General features: G+C 36.9%; 1 protein-coding gene and 1 pseudogene across 1 annotated transcript in view; one reads left to right on the top strand and one right to left on the bottom strand.

Moving 5' to 3' along the window:
* The window catches only part of MDGA2 (MAM domain containing glycosylphosphatidylinositol anchor 2), a 760,567-nt gene that overhangs the window by 342,253 nt on the left and 393,482 nt on the right, over positions 1-24,832 (top strand). The gene's annotated exons all lie outside the window — the stretch shown is intronic.
* LOC100483887 lies at positions 16,020-16,466 on the bottom strand (annotated as a pseudogene).

Genomic DNA, 24,832 nt, shown 5'->3' with positions numbered 1-24,832 from the left:
ATCAGATGAAAACCTGGTAACTCATTGCTTGGAATTTGTTGCTTAAGACCTAACTACAGAGCTGTAAACGTATGTTTAAATAAAATAGAGATGATGGATCCTGGTTTTTATCAGAAAATGGAAAAAATCAATATCAGTAGAAAGTAGAACAGAGTTTGAAAAAGTGTATGCTAAGACATGTTCAACTTCACTTTTCCAGCTAGTCAGAGTGAATTTTGCTAGAAGCTTTTTATTTGTGGGGGGAGGGGCACAGAAGGAGAGAGGTAGGAGAGAAAAAATAAGCAAGCAGGCTCCATATCCAGCATGGAGCCCAATGTGGGGCTCCATCTCATGACCCTGAGACCATGACCTGAGCCGAAATCAAGAGTCAGATCTTAACGAACTGTCCCACGCAGGTGCCCCTAGAAGCTTTTGAAGGAATATAGCTTCTGTTGTTCATTGGAGTCTAAACAGAAAGCCCAAGGGTAGAGTTAGTTACTTCATAAGCACAGGGAATTTGGATGCATGAAATAAGATGGGTGATCTAGAGATATTTTTTCTCACATCTTTAGACCTCCTGCCTGAAAACCAGTTAACTTCCTTGGCCAATATGTTAGTTAACCAAAGTGGTAAGTATTGTAATCACATCCTATCTAACATCATGTTTATCAGTCTGAATATTGCTAAACATTCTAGACCAGTTCTCTAGTGATATGATATGTTTACGGATTAAACTGAAAACTACATTTAGTTTGTTATTAGACATACACGTAATCTCACAGCCATTTGTCTACTTGAGATTTTGATTCCGTCTGACTGTTCATTAACAGTCACCATGAGTCACACACTTAGCTTGTGACTACTTAATGTGGTTGTCTCGTATAATTTACCAAAAATTACAAACCAGACTTTTTATTGATTTATATTATTTTATAAGTGAATCTATGTGTTTGTGTGTGTATCCATGAACACACACCTATTATTTCTTGAACAGAAGATTATAGTTACTAGTGGGTTCTTATATCATATGATAATCACTCAGGTTTGGACAAAGAAAACAGAAACCATTCTGATTATTTAAAACTCTGAGTTTAGAACTGTAGAAATTTAATGTAGGTAATAAGTTACTTGGGGGATTGAAGAGGCTGAGAAGAGGGAGACATACTTGGCTTTCCTTTTCTTCTGTCTTTTGGTTTCATGCCTCTCCCAATCCATTGCCCAAGACCAGTGAGAGTCTGGGAAACATAGTCTGCGAGTGTTTAGTCCCTCCCAATGATACAGAGTAGAGCAGAGGAAGGTTTAAAAGTTTAAAACATGAATTTATCAGTGAACTGGCCACAACCAGCCTTCATAGCAGTGCAGAGAATACCACCTGGGGAATTCTGGCTTGCTTTCTAGGTAGTCATCCACAAAGACACATTTTTGCCTTGGTAAATAAGGCCATTCAGGTACTAATACTCATTTTGCAGGTTCATAAGCCTGGTTTTGTTAGCATAATGAAAGCAAATTAGGGATGACTTTGCATTTTCTAAACTCATAAAGACTCACACATGTACAAACAATGCAAAAATCAGGTTAGACATTTGTAATGAGAAATGCAATTGCAGATGCTAGCAGATTGTTCCACTTATAAATCAGTGTAGGTGAGCTACAGATAAAGCTAAATTATGACCAAAATGCCCGTTTTTAAACTTGCAATGGCAAATTGATTGGATGTTGCTCTTGTCTAACAGGTTCACTCTCCTGGTAGGCAAGCCTATGAAGAGAGCAAATTAAAATCATGTTGATGAGCGAGGACATTCAACTCAGATAGCTGAAGGCCATCTAATCTATTATGGAGTAGAAACCCATAAGGCTTGAGTCCAATAGTAAAGATTTCCCTTTTTGGACAGTTCCCGAATAGGTACTATTGGCCAATTTGTTCTCCTGAAAGCTTATTTTTCCATTCCCAAGGTTGACCATTCCTGTTTTGATTGGCACATTCTTCCTTTAGGTATATTAATATTAATACATTCAATCACTTTATAGTCAATTCCCAGAGATGTGTTAACAATTTGCCTTCATTATGCTGACTTTGCATATCTCTATTCTAAATTGCTGTGCTTAATTATAACTGCATTCTCCGAGGATAGTCTTAGTTCCCTATTTCTAATTTCTTTAGAATGGGTGCACCTTATTATAATTTATTAGAATCCTGAAACTCTGATGATACCTTGAATATAGCTTATCCTTTCTTCTGCAATTCACACATGTGCAGGCTCAGGCTGGAGAAGTTGAGTGACTAAGCTCAGGCCACCCAGATTGTTGGGGACAGAGACTAGAGTACTAGGTGGCTACCACACTGCTGGCTTCATACTCCTTTCTACCTGTCTGTGTTTTTGAAACATTTGTACCCATTCTCTCCCCTTTTTAGGAATTGCACATTTTTCAGCCTGGTAGCCTGAAAGTGATCTTACTTGATCATTACTTTGATCAGATTTTATTATTGGTAAGCATTATAGGCATGACCCATCCGACTTAAATTGTGGTCCCTGAAACAATAGCATCAGCATCACCTGGGAACTTGTTAGAAACACAAATTCTTGGGCCCCAACCCAGATTTACTGAATCCCAAACTCTAGTGTTGGGACACAGCAATATATATTTTGGTAAGTCTTCAAATGATTCTGATGCATTTTAAAGTTTGAGGGTCATTCATTTAATGGATTTATATAGTGACGCATTCCAGAATATCCCCAGAGATGTTCATATGTGTTACCGGAATACCTGTTAGACTCCAGGTGTATGTGGGTCCTGTATATTTACTTACCTTATCAGAGTCACAGGGTGGGCACTGCCCTCATTGTTTCATTTCCACAGACAAGGCCATTCTCCAGCAGTCAGGGACAGTCCTTCTGCTGTTGGAGACCAGCACTTCCGCAGAGGTCCTCCTGCTGACCACTCATTGGTCCTTTGGAGGCAGTTCTCTTCCAGAACACACTTAATGCAGGATGACACTTAATAGGTGTTGTCAGACGTACTTCCTCGGACATAGCAGAATGCAGTGGTTCATTAGAGGCTGTAAGGAAAGATAGATTTAGGTTCTAGTTTTTACTTTGCCTCTTAAAAGGTTTATATGAGGATTAAATTACATAATGTGTGTAGGAAATTTCAGCGTAATACCTAGCAAATGTTAGGCACTAATGTAGATGCCAATGTCATTATTGCCAATATTACTAATACTACACAGAGCACGTATCGCTACCTGAAACTACTGCTGTCTTTGACACCTATGCCTTCTTTTCCAGTTGAAACACAGAGATTTTTTTTTTTTTTCCTCATGGCACCCAATGATGTTGCCTCAAGAATCTATTCTCTGGTACATTTATTATGATCTCAATAAAAACATCAACAGGATTTTCTTTTTAATGAGGCAGGTTTATTCAAAAAATATATGTGGAAATAAGTAAGAAAGCAAAAATAGCTAAACATTTCTTAAAAAGGAAGTTAACTTGGGAGGATTTACCCTACCACTTTGAAAACCATATAAATAATTATGATAAAATACCATGTAAAAATAATATAAGTAAGAAAGCAAAAATAGCTAAACATTTCTTAAAAAGGAAGTTAACTTGGGAGGATTTACCCTACCACTTTGAAAACCATATAAATAATTATGATAAAATACCATGTAAAAATAATAAATAAAATAACATGGTATTGTTGCATGAATAGACAGACCAATAAGCAGATTATAAAATTCTGGAAAAGAACCACATATACTAACAAAGTAAAATAAAGGCAGTATTTCAAATCATTAGAGGAAAGTTATATTATTTAACAAGTAGTTTTGACACAAAACACTGTCTTTTTAAAAGAAAATACATTTGAATCTTTACCTCATATTTCACAATATTGGCTAAAAATTATGGTTCATCCATTCAGTGGAACTCTAAGCATCTGGGAAAGAAATGAGGAAGATCTCCATATATTGCAACAGAATAATCTCTGTGGTTGAGATCTATCTATCAGTCAATCTGTCATCTCTCTGTATTTATTTGTCTATACAAGTTTTTTGATATTTTTATTAAAAATAACATAAAAAACTAATGAAGATTATTATCTTTAGGAAATGGAAGGGAACAGGGATGAAAGGGTAGAGATTACACTAAGTATCTTTGGATGTATCTTACTTTATTTTATTCTTAATTAATTAATTTAATTCAACTATCATTAACACATAGTGTTGTTAATTTTGGGTGTACAAAATAATGATTAAACAATTCTATACATTACTCAGTGCTCATCACGATAAGTGTACTCTTAATCCCCTTCACCTATTTCACTCAACCCTCCACCCATCTCCCCTCTGGTAACCACTAGTTTGTTCTCTATAGTCAAGAGTCTGTCTATTTTGGTTTGTCTCTTTTTTCCTTTGTTCATTTGTTTTGTTTCTTAAATTCTGCATATGCATGAAATCATATGGTATTTGTCTTTCTCTGACTGATTTATTTCACTTAGTATTCTACCCTCTAGATCCATCCATGTAGTTGCAAATGGCAAGATCTCATTGCTTTTTGTGGCCAAGTAATATTCTAATATCTATATCTATATCTATCCACCTCTTCTTTATCCATTCATCTATGGAAGGACCAGCTTGTGTTGCTTCCATGTTTTGGCAATTGTAAATAATGCTGCAGTAAATAAAGGGGTGCATATGTCTTTTCAAATTAATGTTTTCATTTTTGGGGGGTAAATATCCAGGAGTGGAATTATTGGATTATATGGTAATTCTATTTTAAATTTTTTGAGGAACTGCCATTCTGTTTTCCATAGTGGCTGTACCAGCTTGCATTTTTACCAACAAGACATGAGGTTCCTTTTTCTCCACGTCCTTGCCAACACTTGCTATTTCTTGTATTTTTTATTTTAGGCATTCTGATAGGTGTGAGGTGATATCTCATTGTGGTTTTGATTTGCATTCCCCTGATGATGAGTGATGTTGACAGTGAAGGAAACCATCAACAAAACAAAATGACAAACCATTGAATGGGAGATTTGTTTGCAAATGATATATCAGGTAAGAGGTTAATATCCAAAATATATAAAGAACTTATACAATTCAACACCAAAAAAACCAATAATCTAATTAAAAATGGGCAGAAGACATGAACAGACATTTTTCCAAAGAAGACAGGCAGATGGCCAACAGACACATGAAAAGATGCTCACCATCATTAATCATCAAGGAAATGCAAATCAAAACCACAGTGAGTTATTTTATATTTTTGATATTAAAACCATGTATATTCATATGACTCCAAACAAAATAAATTACTTTTAAATTCCTAAAATTTGAACTCAAATGGAAGCAGATTGACCAAAGTCCATATCAAGCTGATAGAATCAGCACACAAGAATTATCGCAAGTGATTTTAAAACATGGTCTTTTGGTATATCCTAGTGGGATATATCGTAAATGGAGGCAGTGAGGAAGAACTGCAAAACAGACTAAACTGCATTTGATACTTGTTCTTTTAATAAGAATATTGTTGTTATTTTTGTTATTTTTGCTTTGAAGCTATTTAATATATATATTAAATATTAAATACATATATTAAATATTAAATATATATATATATATATATATATTAGGCATGGCATGCTAGCATATCAGCTTCTAAGGATATCCATGTTCTAATTTCTGGACGCTGTGAATATTACTTTATATGACAAAGGGAACTTTGCACATGTCATTAAGTTAAGGGTCTTGAGGTGGAAGATTACCCTGGATTATCTGGATGGGCTCAATATAATCATGAGTCCTTAAACGAAGGAAGCAGGAAGTCAGTAAAAAAGAGAAATGTATCCTGCTGGCTTTGAAGATGGAGGAAGGTAGCCACTATCTGAATGACATAGGCAGTTTCAGGAAGCTGGAAAAAGCAACATGCAAACAAACAAAAACAAAAACACCAGATTCTCCTCTGGAAACTTCAAAAAAATTCAGCTTTGGGAACTCTTTTTTTTTTTTTTTTAAATTTCCTTCCAGAGGTGTAAAATATAAATTTGTGTGTTTTTTTAGCCTCCAAGTTTATGCCATTTTGTTATAGCAGCCCTAGGAAACTAATACAGTAGGCTAAAGAACATAATAGAAGAGATATGTAAATATACACTCAGACAATTTAAATGAAAACTTTGAGATTTTAATTTAAGTTGGCAATGTCAATATGAACTCATAATGTATTTTTTTATTTCTAAAATATATGCATTTCCTGGCTCAATCTAATGAAAAGTTCTAGAAATAATGTAGCAAAGAATGCTCGTAGCACCTGGATTTTTATCTCTAAATACAATTTTCCAGTAAATGGGACCAGGTCTCCTTGGAAAAATGGTTGATATCTGTCTTGGGGCATGGAACATGTAAAGTGAGCCTTAGGTTTTTATTCCAGTCATAAAGAAAGGAAACAATAAAAAATGACTGAGGGTTACTTCCAAAGAACACAAAAGCCAACTGAAAAGGACTTCCACTGGTCAAATAAGAAATAATATGAATCTTAGAGTGACTGTATTAATGTCAAAGGAAAAAAATCTTTGAGTATATAATGATACCAACACGCTAAAACAAAGCAACAACAAAATGAAACAACTAAACCAACAAAAAGTTAATGGTCACATTTAGAATTTGCTAAGACACACATGCATCTTTTTTTGAAAATTGATAATAGTTGAGAATTTTTCTTGCTCTTCTGTACAAATTGTATTTCAAAGTAAGCAAATACTTGTTGAAGAAAATATCTTCTTTAGAGATGAATTTCAGCTAATACATGCTCAAAAAATGATAGAGTTTAAATAATAACCATTTTGCAGCCCCCTCAAAAAAAATGGTATAGGCAGGGATCATTTATGATGACTGAAATCATTAGGTGAAATATGTGGAGGCAATTTAAAGTGGATGGCTCAGTATGACATCACCTGGACCCTCTGATCAGCCTTAACCTAACCAAAAATAGGACAACCAGGTATTATATGCCTCTTGATGAGAGGCACTAGGAAGTACACAGTGCGACTCATGAATTATTCTTGCTCTGCTTCCAAATAAATTACAAATGAACCTATATATAAGGAAGCTTTTAGAACTAACTAGCAATTTCCAGAAAACATAGGGTTAGAGAACAATGTTAAATGATACCAGGATGCAATCATCTAAATACAGAGTGTAGGAACATACACGGACAGGTCTTCTAGTAGACAATATGGGGTGGCGGGAGAGGAGGAAATGTTACAGATTGAGATACCCAAGGTCATATCATTCTTATGCAATGGACAGACTTTTTTCCAGACTCTGACTAAAAAAATATGTATTTACTATGACGTTTTGAGGCAGTCAAGGAATACTGACTACAACCTGGTCATTTTATATTCTGTTAAGGAGTTTTTGTTAATATTACAAGGTGTAATAAATGGTATTATGGTTATATTTTTGATGTACTACCTGATAGAGATAATATGATGTATTTACAAAGGATATGATACAATGTCTGGAATTTGCTCAGACACTTTAAGAAAAGAAAGATAAACAATATTTTTTTAACTGAGAGGAAGGATAGAAGAAACTGAACGGCAAATTATTGCTTGTTGAATCTGTGTGCTGAGTAGCTACACACTCATTAAACCATTCTTTTTACTATAGTGAAGGTTTAAAATTTTCCAGGCTACGATGATAAACATAAAAAGTAATATTGCATTGGCTCTGTCACACAGGTGACCAGAGACTGAGCTCGCATAGTCCTGTAACTCAGAGCTTGACACAGTTTTAGCCCGGAAGACATTTTAAAGCAGATAATGCCAAATATCTAGAACATGTTTTTTTTTTTTTTAATTGTTATATAATCAACATGTAACATTGTGTACATTTAAGGTGTACAGCATGTTAAAATCACACATGTTTATATTGTAATGTGATTTCATCCAGTGTTAGTCAACACCTTTATCACATCACATGATTATCTTTTTTTTTGTGTGTGGTTAGAATACTTAAGATCTAGTTTCTTAGCAATTTTAAAGTATTGTTGACTACAATCACTATGCTGTGTATTAGATCTGCAGAACTTATCTTCTAGTTGCATCTTTGTACCCTTTACGGACATCTTCCCAGTTCCTCTACCTGCAATCGCTGGGAACTGTTCTGTTTCCATGAGTTTGATTTTTTTAGATTCCTCGTGTTAGTGATATCATATAGTTTTTGTCCCTCTGTCTTTCTTTGTCTAGTCTGTCTCACTTAGCTTAAGGTCCTCAAGGTTCATCTGTGATGTAGCAAATGGCAGGATTTCCTTCTTTCTTATGTCGGAGTAGCACACACACACACACACACACACGCACACACACACGTGCTCTTTTGTTGATAAACACTGGGGTTGTTTCCCTCTCTTGACTTTGGTGAGTAATGCTGCAATAAACATGGGAGTGCAGGTATCTTTTTTGATATCCTGTTTAAAAAATGTTATTTTTAATCTCAGCAAAAATTTAAAAAACATAATAACTTCCTGTTATATGTATCATATAGTGAATTATACAATACTTAATAAATTTTACACAAGGATTGACTTGCTTATTTTTGTTTTGGTAACTAGATAGGTGAATGTCTGAAAATATCTTTTAAAAAGCAATTAGGACAATGACTTCCTTGCTTTATTTATTTTTTATTTTTTACATTAACATATAATGTATTATTTGTTTCAGGGGTACAGGTCTGTGATTCATTGTCATGAAGTTGGTAGTTACTTTTAGGGAGAAGGCAACTGGGATTGAGAAGGGGCATGTGGAGAGCTTTCTAGGATGCCTGACAAAGGTTATTTTTTGCCTATCTTATGAATTCATTAAACTAAACCATTTATGAAAAATAAATAAATAAATAAAAATAAAGTGATGCCTGGGTGGCTCAGTCGGTTAAGCGTCTGCCTTCAGCTCAGGTCATGATCCCAGGGCCCTAGGATCAAGTCCCACATTGGGCTCCGTGCTCATTGGGGAGCCTGCTTCTTCCTCTGCCTGCCTCTCCCCTGCTTGTACTCCTCTCTCTTTCTCTCTCTCTCCTCTCTGACAAATAAAATCTTTAAAAAAAATAAAATAAAAAGGAACTAGGACTTTGGACCTAGAAATAGTTATTCTCTAGTCCTTTTTATTACTAATAATTAAATAACAGAAAGCACTTTCTGGTAAAGCCATATCTAGCATCAAGTTAAACCATTTCATCTGAATTAAAAAAAAAAAAGTAGTTTGTGTTTGTGTGTGTGTGTCTGTGTCTGTGTGTGTATTCTGGAGGTATCTAAAAGTTAAAAAATCCAAAAAAAATAATAGAGGAAACTGATTTTTTAAAAAAATCTCAGAATAGTTTAAACATTGATAACATTAAACCCTGAAGCCATAAATAAAATACTATTATGTTTCAGTACACTAAATAATGAAGATGATGATGGTAATAATAATACAGAGTAAGTTTGGGGGAAAATCCTAAATTAAATTAAAGGCAAATGTCAAACTGGAAAAGAATATTACAATAATTATAATTTATGTCTAAAACAAAGTAATGTTTCAACAAAAGAAAGCACAGCATAGATAAGAAAAAGTATTATAACTGAAGATAAGCGCGGTCAGAGAATGTGAATATGCAAAAAAAGAAAGACAAGTGTCCCGTAAACAGACCAAAATTAGCTTAGTCTGACATTTATCTAAAAAGGTTGATGAGAGTCGAAAATAGAGACTTAAAAAATCTGTTGACAATAAAATGCAATTGATAATGCAGTATCTGCAATATGGGAGGGAATGAACGGTCTCCTATAGTGTTGGTAGGAGCATAAATTGTTAAATTTGCGGTCAATTTGGAAGTATAATTAAAAATAATTGTACCTAGATTTTGACAGTTACCTCATTTCAGTGTATTCATCCTACAGGCAAACTCACATGTGTTTCTAATATTACATATATGTCTGTCAAGATTTTACATTGCAACATTTTTGTAGTAGCAAATACATGGAAACAACTTCAGTGTGCAGTGGCAGAGAACTAGATAAGTAAGTCCATAGCAACAACAACAAAACCAAACAGGTATACAATGGAATACTATGCAGTTATTAAAAAGAATAAGGTCTTCCTATATGTTTTGATTTCAAACTGTCCCAGGATACGTTGTTAACTGGGTTGTGGGGGGGAGGATGATCAGACAAGTGGAAAAAGAGAGTGCTAGCCTTTGTTTAAAAAATTCATGAAATAGCCCTGAAAGAACATACAAAACTAAAACAGTGTGCATTTAGGCAGAGAGGCAGAGGATGCAGGAAAGAGTATTTATTTTTAACTGTATAGGTTTCTTGTTTCTTCTGAATTGTGTACATATGCATATATGACTATATTGTAACTTCAAAAGCAGGTAGTATTCCCAAGGGGGTTGCTGGGGATTAGAAAAAGAAGAAAAAAAATGTGTATATATATATATTCTAGTATGGCCTCCTTCAGTAAGTTCACTACTTAGTGCAGGTCTTTAGATGATTGAACCAAAATATGGGCCCAGTTTGAGATTTCACTGGGGTTCCGGGATGCTTGGCAAGTCTGAGTTTGTTGCTAGGCTTCTGTCAATTTGTGAGGGAAACTGGTCTCTGTGAGTACACAGATGACCTCTAGGGGGCAGTGTTTCCTAACACCACTGCCAGGCTCACAGTATCAGTTCTGGCCTGATAAAACAAAATATGCTCCAAGAGTCACGTTTTCATTATTACTACTATTACTTTGCATATTAAATTTACTCCCTGTTATTGCAGCTACTCTGGTTTTCCATGTTCATTCTTCTAGCTATGTAGATTTTAAACCTGAGCTGGTTTTCTTTCCCTTCTCTATCCTTTATCGCCTTCTTGAGCTTTGAGAGTTCCTTCTCTAGCTCTGCTTGCCCCCCTTTGCTTGCTAGCTGCTGCCTGCAATCCTTCTGCCTCTTTTTTTTCCTCTTAACTTCCTCTCTGGGGCGGTCCTGGGCAACTTCGCACTTTATCACACAGCAGCACAAACACAGAGAAATTACTTACTTGGGTTGAGGTTCATAGTTATGAGCATTTCCAAGAAATCTGGGGTGACAGGATTGTCAGCATGCTCAGGGCTATCTAATTCTTGGAGCCAAAACATTCAAGAATGGTGCATGAACAACTGAGCCTTTTTGAGTTTTTGAATTCATCTTCATCCAGTTCCGGCTGTATTCCTTGCTCCTGTCATGTCTGTTGGGGAAACATTTCATAGTTCTGGCAGATCAGGTCCAAGTAATCTATATGCTTTACCATGCTTGATACATTTAATTTCCACTAATTAATATTAATCCTGTTTTCTATAGTTACATAGATTTCTTCTCTGAAACCCCCCTTTGGTCCGTATTGCCCAATCAAAGGCATAGGAATTAGTCATTGGGTATAATGTGTTTTATAATTGTTCGTAATTGCTCATAATTTTTCACCCCACACGTATTTATGGAACATCTACTAGCTAGTCAAAGCGAGGTGACTGTGAAAACATGTATCTAAGTCTAGCTTCCTTGAAAAATGTAAATCCATCTTGTTCTTTGTATAACCTCATTGCATATCATTTTCATTATTTTTCTTCTGTCATAGGGTCTTAGTTCAAGTTCCGGAACAGCAATTCCTGAGGTGAGGTTTGGTGTGTAAGTGATTTGTTAAGCAAGTGCTCATAGGGGAGACCTGGGAAGAAGGGAGTGGGGAAGCAGTACCAGCCCCCGATGTCAGGCAAAGGCCCTTTAGTGGGTGGCTTCGCCCTGACCCCGAAGGGGAGCTCTGCATGTAAGTTATAAATCCATTTTCCTGGTCCTTGTGGCTTTCGGTCTGACTATGGACCCTACACACAGTGACCTAGACCTGGTAAATATTTATTTGCTAGACAAATGAGTGGAACATAGACATGTTAAGAAATATCAAGGAGCTTAGTCTCTAATCAGAGGTTAAGATAAGGAAGAATGTGATCAAAGCTTTAAGACGAGTGCAAACAAACCTTGGGTTCCGGGGAAGAACAGATGTCTTTCCTTGCCAACCATTTTTTTCCTATAATGATAATATTTTTAAAAAGCTCTTAAGGTATATTTGTCAGTCTCCTAGATACAGTGTAGAATCCAGAATGAAAACTAGGGTATGTAAACCAGACTTTTGCCTCAGGGCCTCCAAATTAGAGGACACAGATCTTTTAATTATTTGAAGGAGTAGAGATATTTTTAAAATGTTTATGCTGTGTGGACCTTCTTTCCTTTAATTGGTCTTAACCTGCAGCTAGCAATAGGATACTGTCAATGATACCCTTCTGGGAACTACACTATACATCCTAAAACTGCTTCGATGCTGTGCCAAAGTTGCTAGGCTTGGCTCTGGGGGCCTCTCCCCTGTTCTCAGCAAACAGAAGAGGGTTTCACAGTGTGTTATGCTTCCGTGTCACTGCTTGTCCTATTACTTCTGCCTGGAATGAACTTCTGCTGTTCTCTTTGGTTCTTTCTTACTCATCATGCAGGGCCTAATCTCAGATGTTTTCTTAGACATGATACCAAAAGCACAAGAACAACAACAACAAAATAGATAAATGGGACCATATTAAATTTGGAAACATTTCTGTTGCAGCTAAGATCAAGAAAGCGAAATGACAACCCACGGAGTGGGAGAAAATTTTCACGAATTGTATGTCTGATAAGGAACTTCTATACAGAGTATATAAGTAACTCTTCTGGGGTGCCTGGGTGGCTCAGTCACTTAAGCCTCTGCTCTTGGTTTCGGCTCAGGTCATAATCCTGCGAGGGAGTCAATCCCAGGCCCCTGGGATTGTGACCCAAGCTGAGAGTGTGCCACTAAACCGACTGTGCCACCTGGGCACACTGACACAGATGTTCTGAAAGCATTACTTATCCCCAAAATAGAAACAACCCAAATTTCCTTAACAGATGAATGATTAAATAACATATAGTGTATCCATGCAATGGAAAGTTATTCAGCAGTAAAATAGTAATAAAATACTACATGCAACAGGATGAACCTTAAAAACTCTATGCTAAGTAAAGAACTCAGAAAAGACCACATCACGTATACTTCCATTCATACGCAACAGCAAGTCCATGGAGACAGGAAGCAGATTAGTGGGGTGCTCAGAGCTGGTGGGGTGGGAGTGGAAGGCGGTGGTGCAGAGGAAGATGATGAGCCATGCAAATGTATTAAACATTGAATTGTAACTTTTAAATGAGTGGATTGTATAGTATGTGAATTACTCCTCAAAAATGTCTTAATAGAGCTCTTAAAAACAAAGCCCTGAACCTAAAGCTCTCCTCTAGAAAATGATTTCGTGAGGGGTCCCTGGCTGGCTCAGTCTGTGGAGCATGGGACTTTTGATCTTGGGGTTGTGAGTTCGAGCCCCATGTTGGGTGTAGAGGTTACTTAAAAATAAAATCGTAAAAAAAGAAAAAGAAAGAAAAAAAAAAAAAGATTTCCTGAAACCTCAGTTTGAGCTCATTGCCCTTTATTGGGTTGCTGATACATACATTTATGTGAACAGCCATATTGCATTAAAATTCCTCATGTGGCCAGCTTTATCACTAAACTAAATTCCTAAGAAATAAATTCTCTTCCTTCTCCTCCTCTTCCTTCTTCTCCTCCTTTTACTATTGTTGTGTTGCCAGAGTCTAGTGTAGTTTCTCATGTATAGGAAGCAAACAACCGAGCTTAACTGCATTATTTCCTACATTCATATGGTCTTTGTGGCTATTTCATAATATTAACACCAAGTTTAAAATGCTTGTAGACAAGAAGAATCCCTTCCTAAATGTTAGAAAATGCTATGTACAATACTCCTTTTTCTTTCTTTCGTTCTTTCTTTCTGTCTTTCATGGGGGAACGTTTGCCTTGAAATTGTGGATGGTAAGAACAGATTACAGGAGCATATAATCAATATTTGCATGCAAAAAGCATAGCATGTACTGGGCCATTAATATGACTTTATGAAGGACAAATCAGATCAGACTCATTTTACTTTCTTCTCATAATATACACCTTATAAATTTAAAAACCTTATGATTATTTTATCTTTTGTTAAAGGACCATTAAGCTTTTCAAACACTGTTGATTTGCTCTGACTTTTCCTTGTCTCAGTGTACTTCAGCGGAAGAAGCAGATCGAACCACTAAAACCTGCTACTCAAATATTATTATATGATTCTACTGAAAGACTTCGTTGTCATCCTAGTTTCATTAATAACACCAGAATATAATGTGATGGGAGATTTGAAGACAGCTTTAAGTAACAATTATTAATTGGTTTTATATTCAAAATTATGTTTGGAGAAAATAAAAGTCCCTTACCTCGGTGATTTTAGGATTGTTTGAACTGAACTGTTTCTTAGCCAAAATCTTATTGAAAATCCAGTATATAAATCATGTAAGAACAGAGTTGTTCTGCTAATTAGAGATTGAAAAAGAGGGTCAAGAGACCCAACCTCTAGCCACAGTTGTCCCCTAGGGCACCTCCAAAGATTGCTTACGGCTCCTTAGAGTAAAAATCACTGCCTTATTAGTTAGGTGGAAAGTAGGTCTATGCCTCTCCCTGCACCTGGGGAATTTTATTTTTTATAGTAACCAATTACCTTGAACTAAGCCAAGTTAATGGCGTTTTGCTAACTGATTAGCAAACACTGGAACCTACCTCATATGCATATGGTTTTATATAGATTTTTCAATAGAAAAGTGTTAATAGGTAACTGTGATAACACACTGGGGTGATGGAGACAGCTGCGAAATGGGTTGCGTGTAATTTGTTACTAGCAATTTTGAAAGTGCCAATTTTCGCAAATGGTTCACTTGAAAAAAAAAAAGAAAATTCAAGGTTATTTCTATTAAAATTATTTTTATTCCTTTTGCTTTCTTTCATTGAAAGCCCTAATTGGAGAACAGAGAAAGGAGCACAGTAACAGCTGGCATGGGAATTGCTTATAAGCTGAATATGACTTTGGGAGTGGGGGAAGGGAGTGAACCATGTCCATCCACTTCTTACCTTCATCTCCATCCCAATCTCTCTGTCTCTGTCTCTCTCTCTCTCCTTTCTCTTCTGGACCACATTCTTGGTTATCTATGTAGGTCTGCCTTTCACCTGCAAAGGAGTCTTCAACAAGACCTTTAGCTTTCATTTCAGTGTTCTTGTCTAAGCAATTTATAATCGTGTCACCTTCCTCCTGGGGCTGTGTGAGAACTATAGCATACAGTCCTTGGAAAGCACTGAGCACAGTGCATGGCTTGTAGTTAGGGTTCATTGAATAGTAATGATTCATCTTTTATTTTTTTTTAAAGATTTTATTTATTTATTCGACAGAGATAGAGACAGCCAGCGAGAGAGGGAACACAAGCAGAGGGAGTGGGAGAGGAAGAAGCAGGCTCATAGCGGAGGAGCCTGACGTGGGGCTCGATCCCATAACGCCGGGATCACACCTTGAGCCTAAGGCAGACGCTTAACCGCTGTGCCACCCAGGCACCCCGTAATGATTCATCTTTTACTTAGCTGTTTCCTTTCCCTTTTGCCTCCCTTGCTTCCTTAAATTTCACTTTAACATTTCTTGTATTTCTTATATACTTTATACTTACTGAATAAAAAAAAAATGCTAGGTGTTTTTGTTGGACTTTTTTTAAAAGTTTTGGTTTGGGTGGGTTTTATTTTGTAAAGAGAAAAAAACACAATTGTCTGCATAATTTAGAAGAACAAAGCATCGTTACTCATGAATGTCTAGATTATAAAAACTGGGAAAGCACAAGATAGCAAAATATCAACACAAATTAGCAAACTGATTTTCAGTATACTGTGACTCACTAAGTGTGAGGTCCTAGATTAAACAGTGTTTGTAGGAGTCTGTCACTCTCAATGGAGACAGAAAATTATTTCAATCCAGGGGAAAATGAAGAACAAATATTTTCTTGGGGGAATTTATAAGCAAAATTTTATTAATAGTTAAATTGTTTATAATGTCAATAATTTTTTTTTCATTTTAACAGTTTTTATTTAAAGTCATATGTAAGATAATTCCTGCATCTTCTCAGTTGTTTCTTCCTTATATTTGCCCTTTTCCTTTCCTTCTTGAAGAGATTTGGCTTTACGTTTAAGGATCTTTTTGTGGTCTTTGTGCAGTTTTAGTCTAGGGATACCCACTTTGCTAGAGTGAATGACCATATGGTCAGTGGTGCTATTCGCCTGCTCTCTCTCTCCTCGTTCAACGTAGAGGACATTTTTTTTTCCTATAAACTTGGACGACCTTGCCAATTGGCTGACCTTTGTAGTATCCTCACACAACCTTTTTCATCCTCCTTTTGCATGGGCATGGATCAAAAGCTTCCCGTGTCTCAGCTCTTTGTAAAGAGGGGAAGACATAATCTTACTGCAAATGTGGGAAGGTGCATTGAAATGCCTTTTATAGTTCTTGACCCCATCAGAAGTCACAAAGGGATTGAACTTCATTTTGGCTGCTGGCACTTCAGCGATGGTGGTGAAAGGAAGAGCAATTTTAATAAGTTTTAAAGAATTATCTTCTAACCTTATTGGTGTTGCTCTTTCTAAAGGAAGAAGGTAACAGTTGCTTCAGCTTCTGTGATTTATCCAGAATCAGGAGGTTGTGGAGCTGGCCACGGGGCTGGGATGGGAATTCTGACTTTATCGTTCCTGCTGCTACCTGATGCGTCTTTACAGGGCGGTGCTCCCAGGGTCTTTTCAAACTGCAAGCTCTGTATTTTTCCAGGTTCTCCTTGTACTCATTTCTCATCCTGTTTTATAGATTGACCTTTTGCCAGAAGGCCTAGAACCACATTTTAGGCTTTTAAATTTCACCCATTGTTTTATTTCCTAATGACACAGGCTTTTAGATAGTAAGCCCACAGACTTGCTCACACAATCTCCTGTACCTTTGTAGGTATTTTCTTCTCTGGTGGTGAGGGGGCAGGGGAGGACAGAATTATATTGGTTAATTCTAAGTGTGTTTAAAAGGTTAAAAATAAAAGGAAGGAAAGAATTTAGAGGTGATGCCATTGCTAATATCAGTGAAGTGAGTACTAAAAGGGGGGCTGAGCCAAGCATTTGGGGGCAGGAGAAGGTCAGTGGTGTAGATACTGAGATTTGGAACCATTTAAAGTTTCTCTTTTGGATAGTGACGATATCCAAACTTGGACTGGCTCCTGTCAGAGATATGCCTTCACTTCTAAAGTGAGGAATCCCACAAGAGGAAAGAAAATGGCCAAGTATGACAGAAAAGGAGGAGTCACTTCTTCTTGATTTCAAAAAAGCTTTTAATCCTGCTAAGTATAGATTTTTTCCACACGATCGTGGTAGCAGACGTCACTTGAGTAAACCAACCTCCGTGGCTCTGAAAATCCAATCATGTACCGTATGTTCCCTAAATATCTCTATTACTGTGAGTGTGTATTCACACACACACTCACATACACACATGCATGCAATCTGTCCCACGCATAGTAAATATATACTAGTTTACTAATTTGTAATTTTAAATATGTATATAATTTAAATATGTATATAATTTGTAATTTTCTTGCTGTGATAATCATCTTCCTGTAAAATATTTAAGTAGTTTGGTGTTTTTCTATCACTAAATTTTGTCCTAAAAACACTGCCAAAAAACTTCATCAGATCTCACTTCTCATTCGGGCCCATCTTGTCATTTGAGCGACACATAAAAGAATAGATGTAAAATAGTATCGTAATTCCCTTTCCCCATTAACATTAATCTATATGCTTTGAATATATTTGACTTTGTTGTTGTTGTTGTTGTTGTTTTGTTTTGTTTTTCCTGGGCCTGTTAAATTATAGCAACTAGGGGCGCCTGGGTGGCACAGCGGTTAAGTGTCTGCCTTCGGCTCAGGGAGTGATCCCAGCGTTATGGGATCGAGCCCCACATCAGGCTCCTCTGCTATGAGCCTGCTTCTTCCTCTCCCGCTCCCCCTGCTTGTGTTCCCTCTCTTGCTGGCTGTCTCTCTATCTCTGTTAAATAAATAAATAAAATCTTAAAAAAAATTATAGCAACTAAAGCTCTTTTTTCTCTGGTATCCTAAATGGCATATGCCCCTATTACCAACATGAATATTAATGCTTCTCCGCTCAGTTATGCCTCTTTCACATGACTGGTGTTCTCTAGTTTATGTAACCACTTAGCCTGTTCTGTTAGGCAAAATCAGGATTGCATATACATGTGATAGAAAGTTCTCCTCCTCTGGAAAGAGAGTAGGAAAAAAAAATGGCACTGCCTTTTTTTAGAGCACGAATAACATCGGTATAGTGTTTAGGTGTCTAATATTGCTTAATGGAAAAATCCATGGTACAGTTCAAACTAAATGAAATAATGATGTAACTTAGGGTGCTTCCTCAAACAGCATCTCAAGTAGATACTTCTGTCCTTCGGAGTTCACCCCACAGCAGCCGTGCAGCCTCAGAGCTTGTTATGGAATTTCTTATTCTTTTAATGGACATGGCCCCATGCCGGGCTTTTACTTTTCCAACTGTGGCGGTAATAGTTAGTAATCAAGTCATAATGTAATAATCACAACTACAGGGAAATGCTAGCTGATGTAATAGGTTGCAAGGCAAAAAAAAAAAAAAAAAAAAAAAATTGGTGTTTTTCCAGACCTTATTCCATCTGTCTTTTTGTTGTGTGTTGAAAGAATCTAGGCTTATAGGTGAAAACGGCCCCGTAAAAGTGCCTACCCGATAAGGCTCCATCACCTGTGTAATCCTAGTGATTCTTGGTTTTTTTTTCCCATCTGTGTACTCACAAAGAGTCACGCACTTGGGAATTTTATGTTGAAATCTGAGAAGTATGCTCTGAGCAACAGCCACAGCATTCCTAATTCTGGAGTCCCTCACATATTTAACTGATATTTTAATGAAACAGGCATCAATAAAATATTTATATTCTGTATCTTGCAATTATCTGACTTCTTCCAAAAACTGCTTCGATATTCATTTAAAAAATGCTACTTGCTGCTTAGAAAGAGTTATTACTACTGCTTCTTGTATTTTGGTCCCCAAAATTATCTCAGTGAAGGTACAAAGTCCTCTAACTTAGGAATTTTATTTATACATTCATTCTGTAAAAACCGTCTGATCCATTCTTTTCATTTTTTGGATAAGGAAACTGGCCCCTGGGAAGTTAACTATCTCTGTGCTCACTTGCAGAGTGATACCAATGAATATGGTTGGAGATAACGGATGGTTTCAAATGGTCTATAGCTTCTCTCCTACAAGAACAAATACATGACATAACCTAGTTGGAGAAAATGTTCGTGTAAAAGTTCATGAAATCCTACTATATGTAGTACTAGGCAATGGAAATTTTAAGGTGAGATTTGAATAATTAACCAGATCAAAATGCAAGTGTCGGGGAAGGGTAGGAGCAGATGATTAGTCCCTCAGACAGAAGAAAGTCTTGTTCAAAAGCCAGTTGGTAAGAGTTTGGCACCTTCCGAGAACCAGAAGTTCATCACTATAGAAGGGGACGTTGCAATGTCAAAGCCTGAAGAGCAAATCGTGCAGAGCTTGGGGAAATCTTTTTTAAGGACTTCAGTCTTCACTCCAACCCTCACTGAAATATTTTAATGAAGATACTGGTAGAATCGGACTTTTTTAGAAAGATTATGCTAGCTTCATGCTGAACAACAATTGAGCATGGGAATACAGGGGATTGTGGCAAGATGGAAGGGATGGAAACCAAGCAGGAGATTCTGTCAGTTTCCTAGGCCAGAGACGATGGTAGCCTGGAACAGGGTAGTGGCAATAGAGATGAACAAATCTGAGACCTATTTGGAAGTATAACCTACTGGTTTTAGTGATTAAGTAAGTGTAAGGGATGAAAAACTGTACAACATTAAATAAGTTTAGGGTTTCAGGTTTGAACACTGGGTGGATGGAGTACAAGTGAGATAGAGATCACAGGTGTAATAAACATAGTGGAATTAAGAAAGGGCTTGGGAGTTTGGTAGATGTGGGTTTGGGTTTCAGCTTTATCCCCAACATTATTTGGGCTAGTTATTTAGTCTATGTAAACCTCAGCTGTTTGCTCACCTTTAAAATGAGGAAAATAGGGGGTGCCTAGGGAGCTCTGTCAGTTCAGCATCTGAGTCTTGATTTTGGCTCAGGTCATGACGTCAGGGTTGTGAGAGTGGGCCCCGAGTCGGACTCTGTGTCAGGCCTGCATTAAGTTCTGCACCCAGCGTTAAGTCTGCTTGAGAGTCTTTCTCTTCCTCTGCCCCTCCCCACCCGGTCTCTCTTAAATAAATAAATAAATAAATAAATAAATAAATAAAATCTTTTAAAAAAATAAAATGAGAATAACAGAAGTACCTCCCCCATGCTGTTGTGAGGTTAAATGAGGTACTATATATAACGACCAGATCAGTGCTTAGCAATAATGTTTGCTACTAATAACATTAATTGCAATATTAGTAAAGATTTTTGGAGGCTGACGATTATGACTTCTGTATACTTTATGTGGAAGGTATTATGATTTGTGGCTTTCTCTTTAAAGGCTTGGAAAGTACCCGATTAGAAAATACTGAACGTCTGTGCTGTTAGGAACTCGGGCGCATTCGTTTAGTCTGTATTAACAGGGAAGGCCTCTGAAGTGAGAAAAGATTGTATTGACATCACTGACCCTAACAGGAGCATTGCGATGTTTCTAGGACTTTTCAGAGATTTGCCAGCCAGCTTTTTTTTTTTTTAACAACTTATCATATCATAAATCAGCCAGTTTAAGGAGGATATAATTCCCCAAACAAAATCAAACACTGGCTTTCACACTAATCTTAAGTTCATGCCCTGCATTTAGTCAGTCTTTTCTGCGTGAACTTGAAAGAAGATAGTAGCATATTCCAGCCACCATGAGTAGAAATACAGCAACGATAAAAAACAAGTGTACAGTGTATTTAGACGGATATTTAAAATACGGATTTTACTATCATGAAGACAGGTGTCAGCTTAAATCTTGATTAGCTGTCATAATAGAAGCAGTGGGGTGCTTGAGCCAGCACTTCATGGCTTGTGAAAGATGATTGTTAAACACACACATTATTAAAAATTACACATGATCTTATGATTAAATAAATCATATTAAAACCAAAGGTAATAAATCTTCAAAACTAATCACTTCTTGTTTTACTACGTCTTAGTATCAACGTTCTTGACATTATTTCTTTTCTGTCTGTATGATAGAGATATCTCTTCCTAACTCTGCATTCAGTGTCGTTGTATTGGTAATTTGAAATCAGCTCTTTTGGAAGTATTTACACCACAGAAATTGGCAGATGTTATGAATCAAGGCTTCTTGTTTTATTTTGTTTGTTTTTGTTTGCAGAACTGGTGGTTAAACATTGACTAGCACACTGCCGAACAAAGGTAACCACTTGCAGATATAATCTGAAAGATATTGACTTGGGGCAACACAAGGAAAAGCACTAATCATGAAGAAAAAATTTAAAAATTCTTTGGAGCTTCCTTAGAAGGTTAAACTTGGAAGGTAGAAAACTTTGTTAAGTCCTGTGCTGTAGGTTAAGATGGAGAATATATTGGACATCAAACCTTTTTGAAAAGGTGCCCTCTTTCAGCAACACCAGAGGACGCAAATTTATTATAACCAAAGTGCCTTAAAAATGTTGAAAACTACAGTTAACCCATTTTTTTACCTACTTGGAAGAAAGAGTTATGGATTTTAATAATAGTTTTATTGGCTTTTGTTTACCACCTTACGATCATGGTGTCTATAAAGACATGATAATTTGCAATGAAAGCAGAGAAGTAAAGATTTCCTGGTGAAGTGATTTTCAGCAAGACATGAGTTTCTAGTGAGCGCTCTAGAGATGAGGCTCCGAAGTGCAATTGTAGTTGAGCTGCTCAGAAATAGGACCTCTCTGCTCCTTGGAAACATTTGTGGTTATTAAATTATTCTCCAAGGACATCTTGACTTAAAGAGCTTGCTTCTTGGTTTTCTTCATGGGTTCGAGGAATGGTAAAAATGGTACATTCTGTGAAATAAAAAGTACTTTGTGTATCACCACTTTAGATAAATCTGTGACAAAATGGAACATGAGTTTGAGAGCTTACGTAAGTAACACCACAGAGGCAGGCTGGTTTAGTCACAGGGTTTTTGAACTCAGGGTTGTATTGATATTTTCCCTTGTGAAAGAGAAAAAGAGACATCCTGACCAATGACAAATCACACAACTTAGGATAAGGTGAATCATTGTCGGTTGTAATGTAAGGATGGCTTACAACATAGGCTGCGAGTGGGTATTCAGACAATCACAAGGCAAATGTGGATGTTTTTGCTGTGTTATTGTGATCACTGTAATGACATGAGGTCTGGGAGTTGGCCTAAGAGGGTCCGATACAGTTCCCATGAATTTGTTGGAGGTGTCTAGTTCCTTTGCCCGTGATGGCAGTCATAGTGCTAGTCCTAAACATCGGGCATCATCAATCATCCTACCGTAGGAGTTTTTTTAATGAGAACCTCAGTGAAACACTAAAAACCAGTGATAGGTCAAGATCTTTCTAACACAAAGGATGAGCTGTCACAAGAAAGTAAAAAATCAACTATGTTTTGAGAGGGGCTTGATACTACTATTTAATTGTGCCTGCCCAAGTATTTTTCTTTCGCACTTATGGCAATGAGATTATAAGACTTCGTAATTTGAATCTGCATACCTAAATAAATCTCAGTTCTTTAAGTTCTAAGATTTGAGGGTACGGAGTGTCAGTTCTCTATGACTCCACTTATCGGGATTTAAGGCAGTTGAAGGTATCTAGGTAGCTGGGTTGCTCCAGGAGGATGCAGCCTGGCTGGTGGGCAGGCAGGTGCTGCACTGGGAGGGAATACCCTGGCGAATTTGCCTCCATCCAGGGTCTGCCCCACAGACTGCCTGGTAGGCCCTAAAACTCAAATTCTTCAGTGAACTTGAGAGGTTGACTCATGCCAACGAAGACCACAATAATTTTAAATTTGTTTGTTTATTTTGTTTAAGATTGTTTTTTTGTCTAAGATTATTTGTTTTTTTGTCTGAGACATGCAACTGTTAAGGAGGTAGTTTCATTCTTTGACTAGAATATTCTTCCCGTGTTAGAAAGCTATAAGGAAAGCCAAATTTTAATCAAGCCCAATTCAACCTAAAATGGCATTAGGTTTCAAAAATCTATTCTGTTCACATGTGTGAGTCAAGTCCAAGATACCAGGTACTGTCAGGACAGATACTGGCATCTTTTTGTCCTATCTTTCCTGGCCATTGCTTGAACAGGGACAGCCTTCTTCATCTTTGACTATATTTTGTTCCCCTGTTCAACTTCTGTCCCTCAGATTGTTGGTCAAAAGTGGGGTTATGCAAGGATATTCTCAGGGCAAGCAAGGAAAATATTAGAATTTGTGCTTATCTTCATTATGTACATAATATATCATGATAATATAAATGGTATATAGTGAAAAGTATGTATTGGTCACTGTTCTAAGGGCTTTACATTCATTAGCTCATTTGATCTTTATGAGGAGTCATACCAATGAAACCCCAGATTAGTCACTTGATTTGTCCAGAATGCAGGGGCTGAGATTCCAATCCAGGTTGTCTGGCTCCACGTTCCATGCTCTTAACCACTATGTCATGCCACTTTTCCAAGGAAGTCCTGAAGTATAATTTATAGATCGATGAATTCATATATATTGGTGAATACTATTTATTCATAGGGCCATAGGAGTGAATCATTCTATAAATCTCAGACTGTACTTTCTGATTTGGGAGATTTTTCTCACATGTCTTTGAATCTACCATGCTCTGATCTGCTTGCTGTGTGCTGGTCTTCTAATCAAAATGCCTGTGGGTAATCACAGCTCACTGCTCACACCCATCCCCATGTGTGTCCGTGTTCTTGAAGTGATTTCCTGGCATCACCTTTAATAACCCTAAGGTCACTCCAGCAACATTTACTGTCACCAGATTTAATGAACGTTTCTTTCTTCATAACTAATTCAAACACCAGAGAATTCTCCAGTCATCTTGTTTAATGTGGAAAAAAATTTCTCTGTACGAGTATGAAGGATAACACTTTTCTCAGAAGTTGTGTGTTTAGTTTATACTCTCGTTTATCTCCGTCACACAGATAGGCTCATAAGACAAGGAGGCCTCATTCAAGGAGAGAAGTTAGTTTCTTTCATCCGAGCATGGCAAGTACCCAGATGCTTGAACATATGCAACAGACCAAGAGTAATTCAAAAAATAGCATCAAGTATAAGGGGGAAAACCTTTTTCTGAAGTGAGATTCCTCCTAAAGGTATTTTTGCTGCTGTACTTGGCATCTTGTTAATAAAAATATTACTTGGGCTATTTTAGTTCTTGTCTCCGTGCTTAGGTGATGTAACAGTGTGACTTAGGCCATCTGTCTTTAACATCTTATGTCATTCTTTGCCGCTTTTAGCAGATGAATCTTCCAAACAGCAGTTCATGGAAATTAACCCGTTCTTCCTTATTGCATCACCTTTTTCTTTGTTCAAATCCTCTGGATATCCCAGAGCTAACTCTGTATTCCCCTCTTGACCATGTGTGTTGAAATTAAAACAAGGGATAGTTAGTAAGGTGGAGACCATATAGTTGTAAAATACTTTAGCCAAATATCATTTTGTCCATTCCAATTTGACTATTTCACTTTGTTTTGTTTAAATACTGAACTTAGAATTTTAATGAGCGTGAAGAATATGGTGGGTGGAAGGCATCTATAATATGCTACTGGTTTCAAGAGCTGATGATTGATTTGTCCTTTTAACTATGTTTCTCCAAACCCTCTTA

The sequence above is a fragment of the Ailuropoda melanoleuca genome, chromosome 20, assembly GCF_002007445.2.
Source record: "Ailuropoda melanoleuca isolate Jingjing chromosome 20, ASM200744v2, whole genome shotgun sequence".
NCBI classification, from domain to species: Eukaryota; Metazoa; Chordata; class Mammalia; order Carnivora; family Ursidae; genus Ailuropoda; species Ailuropoda melanoleuca.
Note: the sequence above shows the minus strand (reverse complement) of the source record. Positions and strands in the feature narration are given on the sequence as shown.